Here is a 25,413-nt window from a genome sequence, read left to right as displayed (position 1 = left end):
GTCTTAACTATCTCAGGAATCTGGGTGTAACAGAGGAACTTAATAATACCTAATCTTTTACATTTTAATTCAAGCTTTCCAGCTTAGAAACTTTACCCTTTCATTATCATCATTAAAATTAAATTTCTGATTTCTAAATTTTAAAGGTCTCTCTCTCTCTGTCCCTGAATGATAACCTATGTGAGGGTAGTTGCTAGGTCAATCTTGTTCATCACAGCACCCACAAAATGCTCTAGATGAGATGACCCATAATAAGTACAAGATACAATAGTAATTATTATTTTTATCTACTCTCTTTATTCTGTTCTACAAATTACTGCATTCATTTGAACTAGTCTTACATTTCAGTAAAAATTGCAGATTCCAGTTTAATGTTATTTTCTCTGGAACAACTTTATTTTCTTAAAAAAATTATCTATTGGGATGGGGATGTGGCTCAAGTGGTAACATGCTTGCCTGGCATGAGCGGGGCACTGGGTTTGGTCCTCAGCACCACATAAAAATAAATAAAGATGTTGTGTCCATCAAAAACTGAAAAATAAATATTAAAAAGTTCTCTCTTATCTTTCTCTCTCTTTAAAAAAATTTATTTATTTATTCTAGTTTGTTATACATGATAGCAGAATGCATTTCATTTCATAATACACATATAGAGCACAATTTTTCATGTCTTTGGTTGTACACAAAGTATAGACACACCATTTGTGTCTTCATACATGTACTTAGGTTAAGGATGTTCATCTCATTCCACCATCTCCCCTACTCCCATGCTCTCTCCCTTCTACTCCCTCCCCTTTGCCCTATCTAAAGCTCCTCCATTCCTCCCATGCTTCTCCCATCCCCATTATGGATCAGCATCCACATATCACAGAAAACATTTGGCATTTAATTTTTTGGGGAATTGGCTTACTTCACTTAGCATTATATTCTCCAACTCCATCCATTTACCTGCAAATGCCATGATTTTATTCTCTTTTAATTCTGAGTAATATTCCACACTACAGTTTCTTTATCCATTCATCTACAGAAGGGCATCTGGAGTGGTTCCACAATTTACCTATTGTGAATTGTGCTGCTATAAACATTGATGTGGCTGTGTTGCTGTAGTATGCTGTTTTTAAGTTCTTTGGGTATAAACTGAGGAATGGGATAGCTGGGTCAAATGATGGTTCCATTCCAAGTTTTCCAAGGAATCTCCATACTGTTTTCCAGATTGGCTGCACCAATTTACAGTCCCACCAGCAATGTATGAGTGTGCCTTTATCCCCCATATTCTCGCCGACACTTAATGTTGTTTATATTCTTAATAGCTGCCATTCTGACTGAAGTGAGATGAAATCTTATAGTAGTTTTGATTTGCATTTCTCTAATTACTAGAGAAGTTGAACATTTTTTCATACATTTGTTGATTGAGTGTATATCATCTTCTGAGAAGTGTCTGTTCAGTTCCTTGGTCCATGTGTTAATTAAGTTATTTGTTTCTTTTTTTTTTTGGTATTAAGATTTTTGAGTTCTTTATATACTAGAGATTTTATACTAGAGATAAGTGCTCTATCTGATGTGTGTGTAATAAAAATTTGCTCCCATTCTGTAAGCTCTCTATTCACTTCACTGATTGTTTGCTGAGAAGAAGCTTTGTAGTTTGAATCCAACCCATTTATTGATTCTTGATTTTAATTCTTGTGCTATAGGAATATTATTAAGGAAGTCAGGGATTAATCCAATATGATGAAGATTTGGGCCTACTTTTTCTTCTATTAGGTGCAGGGTCTCTGGTTTAATTCCTGGGTCCTTGATCTAATTTGGGTTTTTTTGAGCATGGTGAGAGATAGGGGTTTAGTTTCATTTTGCTGCATATAGATTTCCAGTTTTCCCAGCACCATTTGTTGAAAAGGCTATCTTTTATCCAGTGTATGTTTTTGGTGCCTTTGTCTAATATGAGATAACTATATCTATGTGGGTTTGTCTCTGTGTCCTCTATTCTGTGCCATTGGTCTACAAGTCTATTTTGGTGCCAAAACCTTGCCGTTTTTGTTACTATTGCTCTGTAGTATAGTTTAAAGTCTGGTATATTGATGCCACCTGCTTCACTCTTTTTGCTAAGGATTCCTTTGGCTATTCTGGGTATCTTATTTTTCCAGATTAATTTCATGACTGCCTTTTCTATTTCTATGAGGAATTCCATTGGGATTTTGATTGGAATTGCATTAAATATGTATAGTGCTTTTGGTAGTATGGTCATTTTGACAATATTAATTCTCCCTTTCCAAGAACAAGGTAGATTTTTCCATCTTCTAAGGTATTCTTTAATTTCTTTCTTTAGTGTCCTATAGTTTTCATTGTATAGGTCTTTTACTTTTTTCATTCAGTTGATTCCCAAGTATTTTATTTTCTTTTCTTTTTGAGGCTATTGTAAATGGGGTAGATTTCCTAGTTTCTCTTTCAGAGGATTTGTCACTTGGTATACAGAAATGCATTTGATTTATTGGTGTTGATTTTATATCCTGCTACTTTGCTGAATTCATTTACTAGTTCTAGAAGTTTTCTGGATCTTCTAGGTATAGAATCATGATATCAGCAAATAGTGATAGTTTGACTTCTTCTTTTCCTATCTGCATCGCTTTAATTTTTTTTGTCTGACTAATTGCTTTGGCTAGAGTTTCAACAACTATGTTAAATAGGAGTGGTGAAAGAGGGCATCCCTGTCTTGTTCCAGTTTTTAGAAGGAATGCTTTCAATTTTTCTCCATTTAGAATGATGTTGGCCTGGGGCTTAGCATAGATAGCTTTCACAATGTTGAGATATGTTCCTGTTTTTCTTTTTTTTCTAGTGTTTTGAACATGAAGGGGTGTTGTATTTTGTCTTGTGCTTTTCCTGCATCTATTGAGATGATCATATGATTATTATCTTTAAGGGTATTGATGTGGTGAATTACATTTATTGATTTCTGTATATTGAATCAAATTTGCATTCCTGGGATGAATCCCACTTGATTGTGGTGCACTATCTTTTTGATATGCTTTTGTATTTGATTTGCCAGAATTTTATTGAGAATTTTTGCATCTATGTTCATTAGAGATATTGGTCTGAAGTTTCCTTTCTTTGATGTGTCTTCATCTGGTTTTGGAATCAGGGTGTTATTAGCTTCATAGAATGAGTATAGAAGTGTTCCCTCTCCTTCTATTTCACAAAATAATTTGAAGAGTGTTGGTATTAATTCTTCTTTGAAAATCTTGTAGAACTCAGCTGTGTATCCATCTGGTCCTGGGCTTTTCTTGGTTGGTATGCTTCTGAGGGTATCTTCTATTTCATTGCTTGAAATTGATCTGTTTAACTTGTGTTTAGCATCCTGATTCTGTTTGGGCAAGTCATATGACTCTAGAAATTTGTCAGTGCCTTTGATATTTTCTATTTTATTGGAGTACAAATTTTCAAGATAATTTTTAATTATCTTCTATATTTCTGTAGTGTCCATTGAGATACTTCCTTTTTAGTCATGGATGTCAGTAAGTTGTGTTTTCTCTCTGCTTCTCTTCATTAGCATGGCTAAGGGTTTATCAATTTTATTTATTTTTTCAAAGAACCAACTTTTTATTTTGTCAATTTTTTCAATTGTTTCTTTTGTTTCAATTTCACTTCTGATTTTAATTATTTCCTGTCTTCTGCTTTTGATGTTGATTTGTGCTTCTTTTTCTAGGGCTTTGAGATATAATGTTAGGTCATTTATTGTTGACTTTTTCTTCTTTTAAGGAATGAATTCCATGCAGTGAACTTTCCTGTTAGTACTGTCTTCATGGTGTTCCAAAGATTTGATATGCTGTATCAGTGTTCTCATTTACCTCTAAGAATTTTTTAATCTCCTCTTTGATGTCTTTTGCAACCCATTGTTCATTCAACAGCATATTATTTAGCCTCAAGATGTTGGAATAGCTTCTATTTTTTATTTTGTCATTGAATTCTAATTTCATTTCATTATAATCTGTTAGAATGCAGGGTAGTGTCTCTACTTTTTTGTATTTGCTAAGAGTTGCTTTGTGGCATAATATATGGTCTATTTTACGGAAGGATCAATGTGCTGCTGAGAAGAAAGTGTATTCACTCATTGATGGATGAAATAGTCTATATATGTCAGCTAAGTCTAAGTTATTTATTGTATTATTAAGTTCTATAGTGTCTTTGTTTAGCTTTTGTTTGGAAGATCTTTCTAGTGGTGAAAGAGGTGTGTTAAAGTCACCCAGAATTATTGTGTTGTGGTCTATTTGATTCTTGAGGAGAGTTTGTTTGATGAACGTAAATGCTCCATTGTTTGCGGTATATATGTTTATAATTGTTATGTCTTGTTGATGTATGGTTTCCTTAAACAGTATGAAAAGTCCTTCTTTCTCTTTAGATTAACTTTGGCTTGAGGTCTACTTTATTTGGTATGAGAATGGAACCCCCTGCTTGTTTCCATAGTCCATGTAAATGGTATGTTTTTTTCTCAAACTTTCACTTTCAGTCTGTGGATGTCTTCCTATAAGATGAGTTTCTTGGAGGCAGCATGTTGTTGGGTCCTTTTTAAAAATCCAATCTGCCAGTCTATGTCTTTTGATTGATGCATTTAGCCCATTAACATTCAAGGTTATTATTTAGACATTGTTTGTATTCCCAGGCATTTTTGTTTATTTTTGGTGTTTAAATTGACATGGTTTCTCCTTTGTTTTTTTTTTTTCCTTTAGTGTAATAGTTCCCTTTGCTGATTTTCATTGTTGTTTGTCATTTCCTCCTCATGGAATATTTTGCCAAGGATGTTCTGTAGTGTAGGCTTTCTAGTTGTAAATTATTTTAACTTTTGTTTATCATGGAAAATTTTTATTTCATCTTCAAATCTAAATCTTAATTTTGCTGGATATAAGATTCTTGGTTGGCATTTATTTTCTTTCAGAGGTTGGTATATGTTGTTCCAGGATCTTCTAGCTTTCAGGGTCTGGATTGAAAAATCTGCAGATATCCTAATTGGTTTACCCCTATATGTAATCTGATTCCTTTCTCTTGTGGCTTTTGAAATTCTCCCCTTATTTTGTATGCTAGCATTTTTATTATAATTTGCCTTGGTGTGGATCTGTTGTGATTTTGTACATTTGGTGTCCTGTAAGCCTCTTTTATTTGATTTTCCAATTCTTTCTTCATGTTTGGAAAAAATTTTAAGAGCTCAAGACACCAAATATAAACTTTTAAGCCACAAAAACCACATCAAAACCACCCATGTGCCTCACTGCTGCCCTTTTTTGCTCTTTCTGCTCCAAGGTTGGGGGTTGAGTGTAGAAAAGAGCTAAACTACACTGGGGAGAAATTTTTCTAGAATGCTGGAGTCAAAGCTCATCTGTGGCATTATATGTGGGAACTGAGTTTCTAGGCTAGGGGCTCAATTCCCACCTGTAAAATAGACATAATGATAGTGCCTGTGCTAGAGGGCTGTTAATCAGATTGTATGAGATAATTTATGTAAAGTGCTTAGCAATGTGCTTAGCATCAGTAAGCTCTACTATCAATTCTTGTAAAGACTTCTGCAATACCTACTTTGAACATTTTCAAAATGTAATCTACAGGCACTTACAGGTGTCACAAGGTCAAAATTTTTCATAATAATACTAAGAATTTCTTTTTTGTTTTCACGTGTTAATATTGACTTTGAAGGTTCAAAGGCAAACTACTGAAGATCACAATGTATATGATACTATCTCACACCAAGATGGATATAGTCAAAAAGATATATACTAAAAAGTGGCAAGAATACAGAGAAGTTGGAACACTCATATCCTGCTAAGGGAGATGTACAATGGTACATCCACTTTGGAAAACAGTTTGTTAGTTCCTAATAAAAACAAAACAAAACAAAAAAACATATGAATCAGTAATTTGGGTATACCTCATTAGTTTACTATTAAGTATATACTCGAGATAATTGAAAACATGTTTAAATTGTAATGTTCATAGCAGCATTATTCATAATAGCCCCAAAGTGAAAACAACTCTATTGTCTATGACCTGACGAAGGGTTAAACAAAATATGGTATATCCAAACAATGGAATATCAGGGTGAACAGTACTTTTGGGGTTGTCCTGTGCATTATTTGGATGTTTAGTGGCATTCCTGACTTCTCAGTTCATTAGATGCCAGTACTAACTCTCCCCTCCAAATTGTGATTACCCAAAATAGACATTGTCAAAAATTCCCTGGGAGCAAAATCACTTCCCATTGAACACTACTGGCACAAATTAATTGTCCTTACATTCTTCCCAAATACACATCTTTTAAAATATTCTAAGTAAAAAAATACAAAGTATACATAAAATACTTTTTTAAAATTTTTTTATTTGTTTTAATTAGTTACACATGACAGTACAATGACCTTGACATACCATACATTTGAATCAGATGGGATATAATTTTTCATTTTTCTGAATATACAGGTTGCAGAATCACATTGGTCATGCAGTCACATATATACACACAGCAATAATAATGTCTATTTCATTCTACTATCCTTCCTTTCCCCCCATCCCCTCCCCTCCCGTCCCCTCCCATCACTTCTCTCTACCCAATCTAAGGTGACGCTATTCTTTATTTTTTCACATCTTCATACATGTATTTTGTATAACAATGAGGGTCTCCTTCCATTTTCCATGCAATTCCCCTTCTCCCTCCCTTTCCCTCCCACCTCTCTTCCCTATCTAGAGGTAATCTTCTTCTCATGCTCTTCCTTCCTACTCCATTTTGAGTCACCCCCCCCTCATATCAGAGAAGACATTTGGCATTTGTTTTTTGGGATTGGCTAACTTCACTTAGCATAATCTGTTCTAATGTCATCCATTACCCTGCAAATGCCATGATCTTGTTATTTTTTAGTGCCGAGTAATATTCCATTGTGTATAAATGGCACTTTTTTCTTTTTTTATCCATTCATCCATTGAAGGGCATCTAGGTTGGCTCCACAGTCTAGCTATTGTGAATGGTGCTGCTATAAACATTGATGTGGCTGTGTCCCTGTAGTATGCTCTTTTTAGGTCCTTTGGGTATAGCACTTGTTGTTGTTTGACTTCATAACGGCTGCCATTCTTATTGGAGTGAGATGGTATCTTAGAATAGTTTTAATTTGTATTTCTCTGATTGCTAGAGTGGTGAGCATTTTTTCTTGTATTTGTTGATTGATTGTATATCCTCTGCTGAAAAGTGTCTATTCAGGTCCGTGGCCCATTTGTTTTTTGGGTTATTTGTTTTTTTGGTGTTTAACTTTTTGAGTTCTTTATATACCCTAGAGATTATATCAGATAGATACATCAGATACATCAGCTCTATCTGAAGTGTGAGGGATAAAAATTTGTTTCCAGGATGTAGGCTCCTTATTCACTTCACATATTATTTCTCTTGCTGAGAAAAAACTTTTTAGTTTGAATTCATCCCATTTGTTGATTCTTGGTTTTAATTCTTGTGCTATAGATGTCTTATTAAGGAAATTGGAGCCTAACCCCACGTGATGGAAATTAGGGCCAACTTTTTCTTCTATTAGACACAGAGTCTCTGGTTTGATTCCTAGATCCTCGATCCATTTTGAATTAACTTTTGTGCATGGTGAGAGATAGGGATTCAATTTCATTTTGTTGCCTATGGATTTTCAGTTTTCCTAGCACCATTTGTTGAAAATGCTATTCTTTGTCCATTGCATGCTTTTAGCACCTTTGTCTAATATAAGGTAGTTGTAATTTTGTGGGTTAGTCTCTGTATCCTCCGTTCTGTACCATTGGTCTATCAGCCTGTTTTGGTGCCAGTACCATGCTGAAAAAATACAAAGTATACATAAAACACTTTTAAAAAATATCTTTTTAGTTATACATGGACATAGTATCTTTATTTTGTTTATTTACTTTTATGTAGTGCTGAGGATCAAATCCAATGCCTCACACGTGGGAGGCAAGTGCTCTACTGCTGAGCCACATCCCAGCTGCCACATTTTTTATTTTTGGTGATGCTGGGGATTGAACCCAGGGTCTTGTTCATGTGAGACAATCACTCTACCAATTGAGTTATAGCCACAGCTCCCTACATAAAATACTTTTACTGCACACTAAATAATTCTTAAGTAGTGGTTGTAAGCTGAAATAGCTGTTTTTAAAATTTTTTATTCTAATTTGTTATATATGACAGCAGAATGCATTACAATTAATATTATACATATAGAGCACAATTTTCACATCTCTGGTTGTAGCTGTTTTGTTTTTATCATGGAATATTCTTTCATTAAATGATCTATTGACATACAAATAGATTATTCAGACTTGGGTATTTGGCACACACTTTCTTGAAAATTAAGTGAAATTTTCAGTTCAAGGAAAATACCTACTCATTATCATTGATATAACTGTGCTTTCAAAAATAAGAATTTTTATTTTTCAAGATTCTTCAGTGAGATTGGAGTAATATTAAAAATGTGATTTTTTTTGATAATGTAGTATGCAATGTGTCAACATTTGGAAGATTTTCATATCTTAGTGAATCAATTTTGCAAATGACCAGTGTAACATATTATAAAATCATGCATGCTTTAAGAGATTTATTCAAAGTGCAACATGTACTAAGAACTTTTTTCATTTTAATTTTAACAGCTTTTTTGAGGTATAATTGAGCATAAGGTATACATGTTTTTACATATGAACACATGCATGAAACTACAACAGTCAAGATAACAAATATGAGCATCACTCCCAAAAGTTTCCCTATTCCTTTGCAATCTCTCCCTCTTGCCCTTCTCTGTTCCCCACCAGGCTACTATTGACCTGATTTTTCTCACTCAAGTTTGTTTGCACTATTTAGAAATTAATATAAATGGGACATTATGTACTCTTTTGGGTCTGATTTCTCTCACTGATCATAATTATTTTGAGATTCATTCATGGTGTTCCATGTATCAGAAATTTGTTTCTTTTATTCTGTGTAGTATTCCATTATGTGGATATACCATGAATTATTTATTCATTCATCTATTAATGGACTGTTATAACTATTGGCTATTGCAAACATGGTTATGAACATTTGTGTATAAATTTTTGTGCAGATATATGCTTTCGTTATTTTTGTGTAAATACCTAGGAGTCAAACAGCAGGGTCACATGTAAGCATTTCCTTAACTTTTTTCTTTTTTTTTAAAAGAAACTGCCAAAGTGTTTTCCAAAGAAGTTGTACCAATTTACATTTCCACTAGTAGTATATATGAGTTTTAGTTGCTCCATGTTCTCACCAACACAGTCTGGTTAGTCTTTTTGGTTTTACCATTAAATAGGTAGGCAGTGGTATTTTATTGTCATTTCAATGTATTTTTTCACTGATGATGTTGTGTCTTTATTTCCCACTTATAAGGTGTTTTTGGTGAAGTGTCTATGTAACTTTCTGCTCATTTGTTTATTGGGTTTTAAAAAATTATTGAGGTATGACAGTTTTTAAAAATGCACAATCTGGATACAAATTCTTTATCAGATATATGATTTGGCTTGGGTTGGCTTGTTGTTTCATCTTCTTAACAGTGTCTTTTGAGAAGAAGTACCTAATTTTGATGAAGTCCAATTTATCCTGTTTTTTTAATTGATAGTACTTTGGGTTTCATATGCAAGAAATTTTTGCCTAACAGAACTCCACAAATATGTTTCATGCTGTTGTAAATGGCATTTTATATTTCAATTTCAGATTTTTCTTTGCTAGCACAATACAAACACAATTTACTTTTGTATACTGCTTTTGTAACATGTATCCTGCTCATCTATTAGTTTTGACAGCTTTTTAAAGATTCTTAGGAACGACTTTTGTAGAATTTTCAATGTATTATCTATAAATAAAGCCAGTTTTACTTCTTCCTTCCTGATTTGAATGTCTCCTAATTCTTTTTCTTATTACACAGGCAAAAATTCCCAGTACAATGTTGAACAGAAGTAGTGAGAACAGAAATTTTTGCTTTGTTCCAGTTCCTAGGGTGAAAGCACTCAGAGTTCTTCACCATTGGATGTGATGATTTTTATAGATGCTCTCAACCAAGTTGAGGAAGTTTTCATGTAATTCTAGGAGTACTCTGGATCATTTTTTAAAAATCTTAGTTAACATGGTGAATTACATTGATTGATTTTTTTCCAATGCTAATTGCACTTTGCATTCCTTAGATAAGCCCCCATTTTTGGTCATAGTGCACTATCTTTTATGTATTATGGTATTTACTTGTTTATTATTTTTTGGCAGTACTGGGGATTGAACTCAGAGCTAAAACCTCAGTCTACCACAGAGCTAAAACCTCAGTTCTTTTTATTTTTTTAAAGTTCTTTTTAAAATTTATTCTTTAGTTGTAGATAAATGCAGTACCTTTATTTTATTTATTTATTTTTATGTGATGCTGAGGCTTGAACCCAGTGCCTCACGTGTGCTAGGCAAGTGCTCTACTATGAAGGTCTCACCAAGTTGCAGAGGATAGCCCTGAACTTGTGATCTTCAGCCTCCCAAGTAATCAGGATTACAGGTATGCACCACCACACTTGGCTATATTGTGCAATGTAAATAGCTAGAATTTGGTTAAGAATTTTTGCGTCTAGGGGCTGGGGATATAGCTCAGTTGGTAGATTGCTTGCCTTGCACGCACAAGGCCCTGGGTTCAATGCCTGGCACCATGAAAAATAAAGAATTTTTGCATTTATGCTTATGAGGGATATTGGTCTAGAGTTTTCTTGTTTAATATTTAGGGTTTGGGGGCTGGGATTGTAGATCAGTGGCAGAGCACCACTTGCCTAACATGTGTGAGGCAGTGGGTTCGATTCTTAGCACCACATATAAAATAAATAAATCAATAAAGTCCATCAATAACTAATAAAAATATTTAGAAAAATATATTTAGGGTTTGGGTATTAGAGTGATGCTTCAGAGAATAAACTGGGAAGTATTTCTTCCTTTTCAATTTTCTGGAGGACAATAAGTATAATTAAAATGTTGTCATCCTTTAAAATATACCATATTAATACCATATAACAAAGAGCTGGAGTGACTCTATTATTATCAGATAAAGTACACTTTGAATAAAGAATATTAACAGGGAAGCAGAGGGCCATTTATACATTGGATCATTTCATAGTGATAAAAAGGCCCTGGATTTGATCCCCAGCACCACACACATATAAAAAATTATCTAAATAACAGAACGATTATTTTTATAGAAGTAAGGGTGGAACCTCAAAACAACATTTAGTAAAAATGGACACAACTACAAGAAATAGAAGAAGACCCACAATCACAGTCAAATTTCTATATTTTCTTGATAATAGAATGAGAAGACAGAGAATCATGAAGAATATAGGGGATTTGAGTAAAAATATCAACCAACTTGATTTTTTATTTTATTGTACTGGGGATTGAATCAGTATCCAGAGTGCTAAGTAAGTGCTCTGCCCTGAGCTACAACCCCAGTCTTTATTTTTATTTTTATTTTTTTGAGACAGGGTGTCACTACATTGCCCACGCTGCCCTCCAACTTTGGGTTCTCCTGCCTCAGCCTCTCCAATCTCTGAAGTTTACATGCCAGCACCACTGCTAGGCTTCAACCCACTTGACTTGATTGACATTTGTGGAATACACATTCACTTCAAATATACACTAAAGATTTACTAAGACTATTTTCTGGTCCGCAGAACAAATGTCAGTAAATTTTAAATAATTCAAATGATGGAAAGTATATTCCCTGATCACAGTGACATTAAATTAGAAATCAATTATGAAAGATAATCAGAATCTCTTAATATCAGACCAAGTACCACACTTAAAAAGAATCCATGAGTCAAATAAGAAATCAACAGAAACATTAGTATTTTGAGATATGGAAAATGAAAATACAATGTATTAAGATATGTGGGATACAGTTAAGCAGTGCCTGGAGGACACTTACCCCACCAAATGTCTATATTACAGAAGAGACATCTTACATCAAGGACCTGTTTCTGTGTTAGGAAAGCAAAAAAGTAAAATTAAAACTTTAAAAACTAAAAATAATTTAAAGCAGTAGAAAGGAAATAATTAACAGAAGAAATTAATTAACTAAAGAAACAACAAAAAAAAAATAGAACCTAAAGGAGGCTTTGAGATCTGAGAACCGCTTTGTGATTCCTAAATCTGATAAACCTCTCCCCAGATTGGTCAGGAAAAATGACACAGATGAGGAATTCAAGGAATGAGAGGGGTCGGATTTTTTTATAGGCATTACAAGGGCAATAACGAAATATTAACAGATTCACATGAACAAATTAAAACAATTTGGATATTTTCACAAATTATTAAAGCTTACTCAAGAGGAAACAGCAATAAGAATTTATTGAATTAGTTAAGTGCTAACTATTATGGTCAGAGCGCTGGATCACGGCTTTACAGAAGCTCTCAGTTTATTGCAGTGGAGAAACAACAACTAAAGTTAATGCTGATCCAGAGGAAAGAAGTGGAGGAAAACTGGTTCATGGAAAAAGTTCTCAGGGGTATACGAATCGGTTGAAAACGTTCAACAGAACAAGAATTGCAAGCGAGCTCGGACGCACACAAGACCCACAGGGTCAGGTCCTCACTCTTGCTTACTCCCTGTCTCAGGTTAGTGCCAGCTAGCTCTTTCCCACCCACTCGGCAAGCCAATGAGCAATCACCTAGGGTTTTGCGCTTGCGCATTATAGCAAAGAGCGCTTAGGAGGGGGCTAGGCGGCTGCCGGAAGTGTGACCTCTAGCTCCCGTTGGTGGTTCCCATCCGGGGTCATGTCGATCTTCCGGATATCTCTGTCAGGCTTTCTAAGCCGCTTTTTCGGCGACTTTTTGGTCTTCCGCTTTTTGCCACCGCCCCCAACCTTCCACACCCTTGCGGGCCCTGCCTTTTCTTGTGTCGCTCCTCCCCTGGCGGCCGCGCTCCGGCTTAGATTGTAAACCGGAACGGGAGCTGGGCCTAGCCATCGCACTACCACTACTACCTCCTGTGGCTCCGGCGCAGCCACGACCGAGCACGCCTGGCCGCTGCCGCTGGCTCCTGGGAACGCCTGGGCGGGCAGTTCGGGTAGGCACTGTTGACCCCTTCCGCAAGGACACGTGTGAGTTTAGGGGGCTTCGGAGAGGGATACAGCTGTGAAGGCCCTAGTCGGGGGCGGGGCGCGTGTAACTTTCTGAAACTAGCGTTTTGTTTTGCGTGGGAGGGTCTGGCAATACCTTGTAGCTATCTTAGAATTACGGGCAGCCCCTAGGCTGCTCCACTTTCCGAAGAATCTCAGGACCACTTCTCCAGTTTTCCTTTCCTTGAGTCCTGCCCCCACGCAGCCTCAACCTCCGCTCCCTCCCTGCCTTGTCCTCAGTCCAGGATCAAAAGAGGAAGATTGCCTTGGGACTCCTGCATGGTGTTTCAAAAGGCGGGGAAGAACTAAGGTAAATATCTAGATTAATGAACTATTTCACTTTTTTTTTTTTGACGTGTTGTGACATTATTATGTCATATGTTCTATTGTCAGATTTCCGTGACCTGGGTTGAAATCTAGTGGAAAATTGCTGACTTTTTTGAATTGGAATTTGTGTGTGTATGTGGCCTGCTGGGGTATGAACGCAGGACCTCACGCATGCTAGCCACATCTCTAACCATAATTAACCACTTAAAAGGTATTTACCTTTGGGCTGGAGTTGTGGCTCAGTGGTAGAATGCTTGCCTAGCATGTGTAAGGTCTTGGGTTCGATTCTCAGTACCACATATAAATAAATGAATAAAATAAAGGTCCATCAACACCTAAAAAATATATTTAAAAAGGTATTTACCTTTTAAGACTTATAATTAAATGAGGCGAAATTGCCTCAGTTCTTCATTTTATGGGAAAATTTGCAGGTTGGCCTGATAGTAGAATACTCCCCCCCCCCCCCACACACACCTTTTTTTTTTGGTACTGGGGATCGAACCCAGGACCTCCCACAAGTTAGGCAAGGGCTCTGTCACTGAGCTACATCCCTGGCCCTTTTGAGACTTGCCTTGCAAAGTTGCACAAACTGGTCTGGAATTTGTGATCCTCCTGCCTCAGCCTCCCAAGTCACTGTAATTACAGGTATGTACGTCCTGGCCCAGCCTTTGTATATAGGATCTTTATCTCTCTCTAGGTAAGAACACAGGGGCCTGTGTCTCACAATTGTCTTGTTTTGTCTCTTTAAACTTTGTTCAAGATAGAAGTTATTTATATTTAGATTGCACATACCAGTAGGGTGAACAGAAAAGAATCAAAGAGAAACTGCTAAACTCAAGCCAAGTTGGCAACTTACTAACATATGTTCCTTGTGTAATTTTGTGAGGAAACTGATCATAATCAATCACTAGGTTTTCTTTTTGTATGACTGGCAACATATTACTTTTGTAGACACCATATTTAGTTACCACAAGGTTTTTAAAATGTACTGATTAGCAATCATAAGATTCTTAACTTGTAATGATTAATACCCAATAATATTTAACGTTTTTAACCAATAACATTTGTTGGTATGCATAGCCCCAATTATGTCTGTCTAGAAGTGTCCTGTAACACAAAGGTTCCGTGTGAAACAGGCCAGTCAGTAATTTGGAACTATGTTCTTTTTTTTTTTTTTTAATATTTTTTTAAGTTGTTGATGGACTTTATTGTCTTTATTTTTATGTGGTGCTGAGAATCGAACCCAGTGCTTCATGCATGCTAGGTGAGCACATTACCACTGAGCCACAACCCTAGCCCCTGGAATTATGTTCTTTTTTTTAAAACATGAGATTCTTTTTTAACACTTGGATGGGGTTTAATTCTTAATGTAAAGGAATACTGTGTTCAGAACCTGCAAGTGATTTTGACAGTTGGTGAACAGCATTTAGGAATTGGACTTTTTCAATTGTGAAGGATAAAGGTAGGTTTAGGAGATCAAAGGTATGGACAAGATGAACAGATAAGTTGGTTTAGCCAGTATAGTTTCAGTTTTTTTTTTTTTTTTAAATTAGGTATATTCTGTTTTCCAAATGATGAAGAAATTATGTAACCTTGAATGTTCAGTAATTTGTTGGGGGAGAGGTCAAGTTCAGGACAGAAATTCCAGATTGTAAATTAGAGAATCAAATACTATATCACTAGGAAATACTTTGTAAAATACTTTATTACTACCTTATCTCATTTATGATTATTGACAAATAAGTTTGTATAATTTCCCATTAGGGAAAACTTATTTAGGAAACAATCTTTCAGGTTCTCTCCTTAATGCAAGAAAGGATAGAATGGTTTAAGAAACAGTTTAAATTTACGTAGATTATTATATTTTAAAGTTAAGGACTGACAACTTTTAAGATAAGAAAAATAGGATACTGCCTATCCTGAATTTTATTATAAAATTTGTCATACCTATTACCACAGGTTAAGCAGAGTAATGCTTAATATAGATCATAACTACTTCGTGAACAATTTTTTCATTAAGAATATAAAGAGGAATGAGGATGTTGAATCAGTGGTAGGTGTTTGCCTAGAAGGCACAAGGCCCTGGGTTCCATCATCAGCATCACAAGAGAAAAAAAAAATGTATACACACACGCAAGCACCCTCACACGCAAGCACCCACGCACGCACACGCACTCACACATGAAGAAAATAAAAGTTTTAAAATTTTGTAAAGTTCTGGTATGGCAATGGTTTTACTTGATTTTATTCTGTCAAACTCTATATTCTATTTTAAAAAGATCTCTGGTAATATTTATAATGGATTGTAGTTTTTCCCAAATCATTGTTGAAATATTTTAGAAAAAACAATTGAAATTCATGGGCTTTTGGTTTACTTATCTCTAGAAGGTCATGCAGGATACTTATATTGGGGAACATTGCATGCCGCTGATAAATTTCCTGGGAATGACTCTCTTCACTTGAAGTCTGAATTGTTTAAGAGCCTGATTTCTGAAGAGAACCTGACAGATGCATTGTTTTCAAGGGACTCCAGAAATGTCAGTTCTTATCTGGGAATTTTAGGTCGTCTGAATTCTAGTTATTTTTCCTAGAGTGAACTTTAGGTTGTAGAATCATTTTAAACTTTTAAGCCTGGGGTGTTGGTTAATAACTTTGTAATTTGAACCACAGGACACCTTTTGACTTATATTTAGTTTGCATTTGATCATGTAATGGGATAGAAATAAGATAAGGTTGGTACCTAGTTCATTTGCATCTTAAAGTCTGAAATGCACACATATAAAGACCCTATTTGGATCTAGAGGAAAAAAATCACAACATATTATTTATAGGTATAAATAAAAGTGTCTATGTTTTAAATTCTGAACTTATTTAAATAAACCTGAAAATAGACCCCCACCTCATACTGGGGATTGAACCCAGGATCTTGTACATGCTCTCCCACAAGTTGCATTTCCAGTCTGAAAATAAAACATTTTAATTGTTTTTCTGAATACAGATTCCTTTCTTTGATTGAATCTGTAGTATCTATATTCCAACAAAATGAGATGTTAAGCAGGATGAAGTACAGTGAATTATATTTAATTTCATGTCTTATTAGTCCTATGAAATAGGAATTATGTTTTGTGGGAAGTTAGGTCAGAGAATCAGAATAAAGAAGGCTGAGGTCCATCCCAAGACAAAAGATAGAACGGGAGTTAGTTGCCACAATTATTGAATGTACTTTTAATAATGGATTCCCTAGAATGCTGTTTAGCAATGTATTTGTCCACTTCCTTTGTTCAGTGAACTTCAGGGAGTAAAGGTCAGCAGATATTGATTTTCTTTCTTTTTTTTTTTTTTTTAAAAAAAATCTCCTTTAACAAGAAAGTTATAGGAGAAACTTTCTTCTGCCTGCTAAGAAAAGTTGACAAATTCTGTTTTTCTAGGGGTAATACTGTGTCTCTGGGACAAATGATAGAGTCAGGCATTGCGATAAAATTTGATGATGGTCCAGAGACTCTTGTCCATAGTTGTTGATGAACTCTGGGCTGACGAATCTCACTGTCTGTGGCCAACCTAGGGAATTTTAATCTTACAGAATTAAAGCAAAAGCAAGGACCAAGTCTATATGAATGATTTAGTAGTTTCTTCCCAGATCTTTTTTTTCTCTTCTATTGGCTTTTCCAGTTTTTCCAACCCTCCTAGTCTAAATCTCTAGAGACACAACCATTTCATTTCTTTTAATTTGGCTAGGTGTTATTTTCCTCTGTTTAAAAAAGAAAAAATATTCCATAGCTTATTATTTTGATTTATTTTTACTGAAAATGAAGATTTAACATCTTTTTGTATCTTGTTACCCTCCACATTAGTACGTATACAAAAATTACTATGTATATATATCTATATATATATAGATGTATATACACACAAACACATACAACATAAAAAATCTAATATATAAATACAGTATGTAATAAATAATGTATAACAAATAATCACTTTTTGCTTAAATCAGTGTATTTAGTGATTAGATTATTATAAGAACTGAGTATGAATATATTTCCTTTTTTATATTACCTTTAAAGTGTTTTTCTGTAGTTTATTTTTAATTAGGTGCTTTTCTATATTCCTATAATTATTTCTGCCCTGTTAGCTGAACTCTCTGATCAAATATATCAGATAATCTATCAGCTAAATTTTTTTTCTTTGAATATTTCTAAAACCTTCCATCCTCCTGCTTTAATTTTGAGCTATGAGCTTCCTTTTAACATCATCTTAGAAATTTACTTTGTTTCTGCCCTTTCTAGCATCAGGTTTTCTTTTTCTTTTTATTCTACGTGTTGAAAAACATTTTTATTCTTGCTTGTATGGATAGTATAGCTGAGTATAGAATTATACCTTAAGGGCATTGAAGGCATTAGTCTATATCTTGTAGTTTCTATTATTGCTTTGGGGAAGTTGAAAGGCATTTTGATTCCCAGCTTTTTTTGTTTGTTTGTTTACTTCAACATTTTCCTCCTCTGAAATATTTTTTTAAAAAATGTTTTTAGTTGTAGGTGGACACAATACTTTTTTTTTTTTTTTTTTTAGTTGTTAATGGACCTTTATTTTACTTATTTGTATGTGGTGCTGAGAATCAAACCCAGTGCCTCATACATGCTAGCCAAGCGCTCTACCATGGAGCACAATCCCAACCCTCCTCTGGAATATTATGAACTGTATATTCCTGATAGTCTGAAATTTTATCACAATAATTTTGCTATGTATTTCTTCTATGTCGTTTGTATTTATTGGATTCTTGTAATCTAGGGAATAGTTATATTTTGAAAAACATACCCAGTCCTGGTTATATTTTGATTTTATTTGTTTGGTAATTTCCTTCTTTATATTTTCTCTGTTCCTCCTGGATCTTATATTAATAATGTTGGATATTGGATCACATAGTTTGATTTTCTTTTCTTTCCTGTTGACCTGCCTCTTTTCTGTCACTACCAATTTTTCCTTTTTGTTTTATTTTTAAAAAGTTTTTTAAATTTGTTTATTTCTTGTACTGGGGATTGAACCCAGGACACCCTACCACTGAATTATATCCCTAACTCTTTCTCAATATTTTATTTTGAGACTGGGTCTCCTTAAATTTCCCTGGGCTGGTCTTGAATTTGCATTCCTGCCTTAGTCTCCTGAGTAGCTGGGATTACAGGTTTCCGCCACTGTGCTGGCTTTTTTTTTTTTTTTTTTTTTTTTTTTGGTGTGTGTGCGTGACAGTGTTTCTGTTTATATTCACAGTTCCTTTTTTGTCTTTTTTTTTTTTCCTTTCTTTCTCCCCTTTTGGTGATTTATGAATGTCTGTTTTGAGAGTTACTGGAAGTCTATATGGAAGCTCTATATTATAGGTGGGGCCTGTTAACTACTAAGCTTCTGTGTAGGTTGATCAAGTACTACAGCTAGCTTGGCTTTTCCTTGGTGGACACCAATTATGCTATAATTTTTCTTGTTACTGTGTTACATAGTTTCTCTCTGGTTTTTCTCTGGTTTTGTTCAGAGAATTTTTTTTTTTTTTAATTGCTTGCTTTGGGAAGGTGACATGGGGTCCCATTTTTACTTTGTACACTTTATTGAAAACTTACTTGATTTTGGTTTGTTTCCTTACCCTAACCTTTTGTAAGACTACTCTTGCTGGATCAGTCACTGCAGAGAATAAATATCAAATTTTCTGCCTGGGTCAGTAAAAGGTTCTGATTTCCTTGTGTAGTTTTTCCATGTTCCTGTGGAACAAAGCCCTCTTATTGGAAGTCTTTTGTAAAAATTATGTAGACTCTGAAAGGAATCTCAGAGTTTTAAAAATTGCTGGGTGGTATAAATTCCTTCCCTTGTTTCATCAGATTTGTAAGATCCAAATCCTAGGAATCAAATTGTCATATGATGGCTTACTCTTTTGTATGAATTGCATTGAGAATAAATGTAAAAATCTCTGCGATTTCATTAAATATCTGTTTTGAATGATTCCTTTGTTATTATTGTATGTGGTAATAACTTGATTTTTAAAGAGATGTGTTGATATTGGATAAACCCATCAGAAAATTAGAAATATGCATATATTTTACATATATTATTTGAATAATGTGGTTAATCTAGGTGTGGTTAAAATTAATTATAAGTTTCTTTGTTACTGAGTGTAGTACTTAAGAGACCTATTCAAACTTTTAAAAATAAATGTAAATGAAATTAATAACTTGGTAATATTTGTTTTTTTATTAAATGTTTTATTTTTAAATTTAATTGTCTTAAACAGCAGGTAATAGTTATCAAAGCATTCATTGTCTTTTAAGCTATAATAATTTAGTATTGTCTTTTTAAATTATTCTAGGAAAGGAATACATGTTCACTTTCAGTGAACAGGAGCATGTTCCCAAACTCAATTTTGGGTCGCCCGCCATTCACTCCAAATCAACAACAACATAATAACTTCTTTGTCCTGTCACCAGCTCTTTATTCACACCAGCAGCTTATAGATGCACAGTTCAATTTTCAGAATGCAGAGTAAGTATGGTGCTATTTTGGTCCATATTGTTACGTATTATTTTCTACTTGACATAAACCCTTTTTAGGTGAAATAATTCATGGTAGAGAAAATGTTATTTTCTTTTGATCAGTGAAGTATTTAGTTTTCTGAAATTGGTTTTTGTTTTTAAGGAAAAAATAAGTGTATTAATATTGTTCTTTCTTTGTTTTTGGTAGCTTGTCTAGAGCTGTGTCATTACAGCAGCTGACATATGGAAATGTCAGTCCAATACAGACCTCAACATCCCCATTATTTTGAGGAAGGAAGGAAGTATTTCTTAGTTATGTTAAGAGAAAATGTCAGTATTGTCTGAGAACTGTGTAATGATTTATCTTATATAAATCTGTATGGTTATTCTGCCCTAGATTTTTTTTCTGGGACCTGTGCAATCAGATCAGTAGATCAGTAACAGAATTTAAAACTTTTTGTGTGTTTAAATTTTTTTAGGGATACTTTATTACTGACATTATAAATAGATGAAATGAAGCTATATTTCTTTAGAAAACTTCTTCTTAGTTGAGATTTTTAGCCAAATCACATGGTCTTCTGTATTTATGCTAGGGTTGCCACAGTGAATTATTACAGACTGATACTGAATGGCTTAAAAAAACAGAAATTTATTTTCTCTCAATTCTGGAAGCTAGAAGTCCAGATTATGGTGTCAGTAAGGTTGGTTTCTTCTGGACCCTCTTTGGTTTGTAGACTACTCCCTTACTATGTCCTCATGTGCTTATCCCTTTGTGTTTTTTGTGTCCTAAATACTCTTAAATACACCAATCATCCTTAGGACCTATCCTAAGGACTCCATTTTAACTTAATTACCTCTTTAAGGGCCCTATCTCCGAACATGGTCATATTCTGAAATACTGAGGATTAGGATTTTGACCTTTGAATTTCAAGAGGACATAGTTTAGCTCATCATACTTTTATTTCTTTTCTTTTTTTAAAAATGTTTGTTTATTTATTTTAATTGTAGTTAGAAACAATACCTTTATTTTATTTATTTTTATGTGGTGTTGAGTATCGAACTCGGGGCCCTGCACGTGGTAGGCGATCGCTCTATTGCTGAGCCACAATCCCAGCCCAATACTTTTATTTCTAATAAAGTTTTTAATGTTCTTTGATTTATACAGGCAAGATTATATAATAGAAAATGTAGTAAACATTTCTGTATGACATAAAGCTTTCTAAAGCCCTTTCTTCTTTCCCCCTCTCCTTCTCTCTCTCCCTTCCTCCTCCTTCCTTCCTCCTCTCTCTTCCTCCTTCCCCTCTTCCCCATTTTTTTCTTTCCTTTTCTTTCCTTTCTTCCCTTCACCTTTGTGCTGGGGATTGAACCTAGAGTCTGTCTCATGCTAGATAAGTGCTCTGTCACTGAACTATTTCCTCAGCCCTGATTATTTTCTTCATCAAAGTTTTGATGCATTTGCTTCTTTCTACTTCTTTTGCTTCTGATCACCACACTTTTTTTCTGGGTCTTAATGAAAGAAAATTATTAACAGCATGTTACTTCATCCCAAAACATGTCAGCTTTTTCCTTCTAAAAATAAATATATTCTCTATAACCAAAATACATTGATCCTGCCCAAGAAACTTATATTAATACAATACTCATATCTGAGGTGCAGTTCATCTTCAGATATCTTCAGTTGTCTAATATCTTTATGGCTTATACAGAAGTATCTCTTAATTTGGTCTGTCTTGTTGATACATAGGCATATTTGAAGAGCCCTTTTAAAAACCTTCACTTAATCTTATCCTTTTTGTGTTAGAGTTAGATGTTTGGTTATTAGTGATTGCATAAGTGAAAATGTTCTATAAAGTTTTCACCGATGAACTGGGTAAGGTGGCACACGCCTGTAATCCCAGTGGCTCTGAAGGCTGAGACAAGAGGATTGTGTGTTCAGAGCCAGCCTCAGCAATGGTGAAGCACTAAGCAACTCAGTGAGACCCTGTCTTTAAATAAAATACAAAATAGGGCTAGGGATATGGCTCAGTGGTTGAGTGCCCCTGAGTTCAATCCCTGGTACCAAAAAAAAAAAAAAAAAAAGTTTTCACTGCTGAGATGAAACATAGGAATAGTCCAAATGCAGGAGAATAATAGCTCTAATATATACCTGTAGTTTTTTTCTATATCTATTATTACTACTCATTTTTCTAAGATGAAGAGGTATTTTTTCTGCTGAAAACCTAATATGGAGCTAATAATGTAGCCTTATTTAAAGAATCATAATGTTGTGATGATCTATTAGGATATTTATGTGTTTTAATTGTTTTTTATTGTCAGAAAGTTGTATCTATAATCACTAAGGTATATTGCTTGTTTCCAGGAGACTAAGCGATGAAAAAAACCTTCCTCTTGACGGTAAACGGCAGCGTTTCCATTCACCCCACCAAGAGCCAACTGTAGTTAACCAGATAGTGCCTTTATCAGGTGAACGAAGATACTCGATGCCGCCATTGTTTCATACGCCCTATGTACCAGATATAGTCAGATGTGTTCCACCTTTTCGAGAAATACCATTTTTAGAACCTAGAGAAATCCCATTGCCTGAGGCCAAAGATAAGGTAAGAATAATGCCGATTTTAGTTTTGTCTTTGAAAATTTAATATAAATAATGTATTAAAAGAAGCTGTTTAAAGTACTTTTCATCCCAATTTTCTAAGTATTACTTTGAATTTTGTTTGCTATTTTATCTATGTCATCAGGGAATCAGATTTTCCCTGATTTATAAAAATTTGGAATGAGAGCCCAAAACACTTGATTTTATAGTTTAAACCCTTGTTACTTGTTCTTATTTACAGAAAAATTAGTTTTTCATATGATTATTGTAATAAAGTGTTAAAAAGCACTTTCTTTTAGAATATTTGTGTTTATTATAAGGTTTTTAAATGTCAAAAATAAAGAATTAGGAGTCTCTGAGGACGTAATGCATTCAAAGTAATATGATCAAAAGAGACAACAAAAATATTTGTAAAAATCTTTCAGGTAAAATGAAATGTAACTATTTAAATAATAATTCTTGGAAATTGACATTATCAGCATTGGGAAGTTATTTAATACTCAATAGTAGAAGTGTATCATATTTAGTTAAATGTTACAAAAAAAACTTCTAGGTAATTGTGAAAGGTTTAATTATGAAATATCTTTGCCCTTTTGGATTTTCTATGGCTTATACTTGATGTTTTTCAAAGCTACTCCTTTTGGACATTTGTAGGCTAAGGAGAAAGAGCCCAGAGAGTGTAGTGACTTTGCTTTACTCATTTTTGGGTTCCTAGCAACCAGTGCAGGTCTGGAACATAGAAAATGTACAGAAAATGGCAGGTCAAAAAAGCAACATCTGCTTCATTTCTTCTCTGGGCTGCTTTTTAATTTTCTATCTTTCTTTGAGTTATGATGATACCATAAAATTTACCCTTTCATGTGTACAATTTGGTGGGTTTTAGTATATTCACAAAGTTCTGCAACCATCACCACCAACTAATTTCAAAACATTTCATCACCCCCCAGAGAAGCCTTCTACCAAGTAGCAGTCAGTCCCCTATCTGTCACCCCCACCACTTCTTCCCATGCCTACAAAAACTACTATTTTCCTTGTGGAATTGTCTATTCTAGACATTCCATATAAGTTGACTAATACAATATATGGCCATTTGTGTCTATTTTTACTTGGCATAATGGTTTTGGGATTTATCCATTTTGTAGCATCTATCAGTACCATATTCCTTTTTATATTTGAATAATATTCCATTTTGTGCTTATCATCTTTTGTTAATACATTTGTTAATTGATTAATTTTTAGGTTTTTATTTTTTGGCTGTTATGAATAATGCTGATGTGAATATATTTGTGCACATTTTTATATGAACATATTTATTTTTATTTCTCTTAGGTGTATACCTGGGCATAAAATTGTTGGGTTATATGGTAATTCTTTGTTTAACTTTTTTTTTTTTCCTGTCAGTGCTAGGGGTAGAACCAAGGGCCTTGCATATGCCAGGCAAATACTCTACCACTGAGCTATATCCCCTGTCCTATATTTAACTCTTTGAGGATCAGCCACAGTATTTTCTTAAGTGCTTGCACAATTTTAGATTCCAGTTGCAGTGTACAAATGTTCTGCTTTCTTCCTATCCTTGCTCATGTTTGTGACACTTGTTATTGTCTTTTTCATTTTGTTTGTTTTTGGTAGTGAGCCAGGGACTTGGGCATGTTAGGTAAGCACTCTACCATTGAACTATATCCTACATCCCAGCTCTGTCTTTTTTAGTATAGCCATTTTAGTGGGTGTGAGATGATATCTTGTGAATGTTTTTCTTCAATACTGCCAATTGAACCCACGCCCTTGTACATGCTAGGCAAGCATTCTACTACTGAGCTACATCTTCAGACCTTCTCATTGTCATTTTGATTTGCATCTTCCTAATGATTAATGTTGTTGAACATCTTATCATTTGCTTGTTGGATATTTGGATGTCTTGTTTGGAGAAATGTCTTTTCAGATTGTTTGCACATTTTTAAATTGGGTTGTTTTTTATTGTTTAGTTAAGAGTTTTTATTTTCTAAATATCAGACCATTATCAGGTATATGATTTGCAAATATTTTGTTTCTTTCTTGATTTGTCTTTTAACTTTCTTGTTGGTAACTTTAAAGGACAGAATCTTTTCATTTGATGCAGTTCATTTAATTTGTTTTTCTTTATTTGCTTGTGCTACTAGTGTTGAATCTAAGAATCCATTGCTTAATCTACGTAATGAAGCATAGTGCTGTTCTGAGATTTTTATAGTTCTATTTCTTTTTCCTTTCTTTTCTTTTAGGTACCAGGGATTGAACTTAGGTGGCACTTACCCACTGATCCACATCGCCAGCCCTATTTTGTATTTTATTTAGAGACAGGGTTTCACTGAGTTGCTTAGCGTCTCACTTTTTTGCTGAGGCTGGCTTTGAACTTGCAATCCTCCTGTCTCAGCCTCCCAAGCTGCTGAGATTACAGGTGTATGCTACTGTCCCTGGCTAGTTCTATTTCTTATATTTAGAACTTAATACATTTTGAGTTAATTTTTGTGTATGATATAAAGTAGGTGGTTCAGTTTTATTCTTTTGCTGTTAGTCCACTTGTCCCAGCACAATATATTGAAAAAACTATTCTCCTGTACATTTCTTCCCTTAAGATAAAGTAGAACCAGTGGGAGAGAGGAAAAAGCAAAATGAAATGAGAAAAGACCAACTTGGGATGTTTTGGTGCTCTTTCTTCCTTCCTCTTTCCCCATTCTTTCTCCCTTCTTTGCTTTCTCATTTTAAAGAAATTTATGATGCTATAATGTGAAAACGTATGGTAGAAGCAATTTATTTACTAGTTCTAGAAGCAAATTTGTTAATTTTTTTGAATGAATATATAAACAT

General features: G+C 34.4%; 1 protein-coding gene across 8 annotated transcripts in view; it reads left to right on the top strand.

Annotated features, from left to right (window-relative positions):
• Positions 1–12,772: 12,772 nt before the first annotated feature.
• LOC113178251 (olfactory receptor 2M3-like) overlaps positions 12,773–25,413 on the top strand; it is a 93,331-nt gene continuing 80,690 nt past the window's right edge. For 6 of the 8 annotated variants that reach the window (XR_013344112.1, XR_013344113.1, XR_013344114.1 and 3 more), the window contains exons 1-4: positions 12,773–13,088; positions 13,381–13,450; positions 19,817–19,989; positions 22,339–22,576. The gene's annotated coding sequence lies outside the window, so the exon portion shown is untranslated. Of the gene's footprint in view, positions 13,123–13,380; positions 13,451–19,816; positions 19,990–22,338; positions 22,577–25,413 lie in introns of all 8 variants that reach the window. The other 2 variants (XM_077801541.1, XM_077801539.1) reach the window with 2 other exon arrangements.

The sequence above is a fragment of the Urocitellus parryii genome, chromosome 1 (assembly GCF_045843805.1).
Source record: "Urocitellus parryii isolate mUroPar1 chromosome 1, mUroPar1.hap1, whole genome shotgun sequence".
Lineage (NCBI taxonomy): Eukaryota > Metazoa > Chordata > Mammalia > Rodentia > Sciuridae > Urocitellus > Urocitellus parryii.
This window is presented reverse-complemented; position numbering and strand designations above follow the sequence as displayed.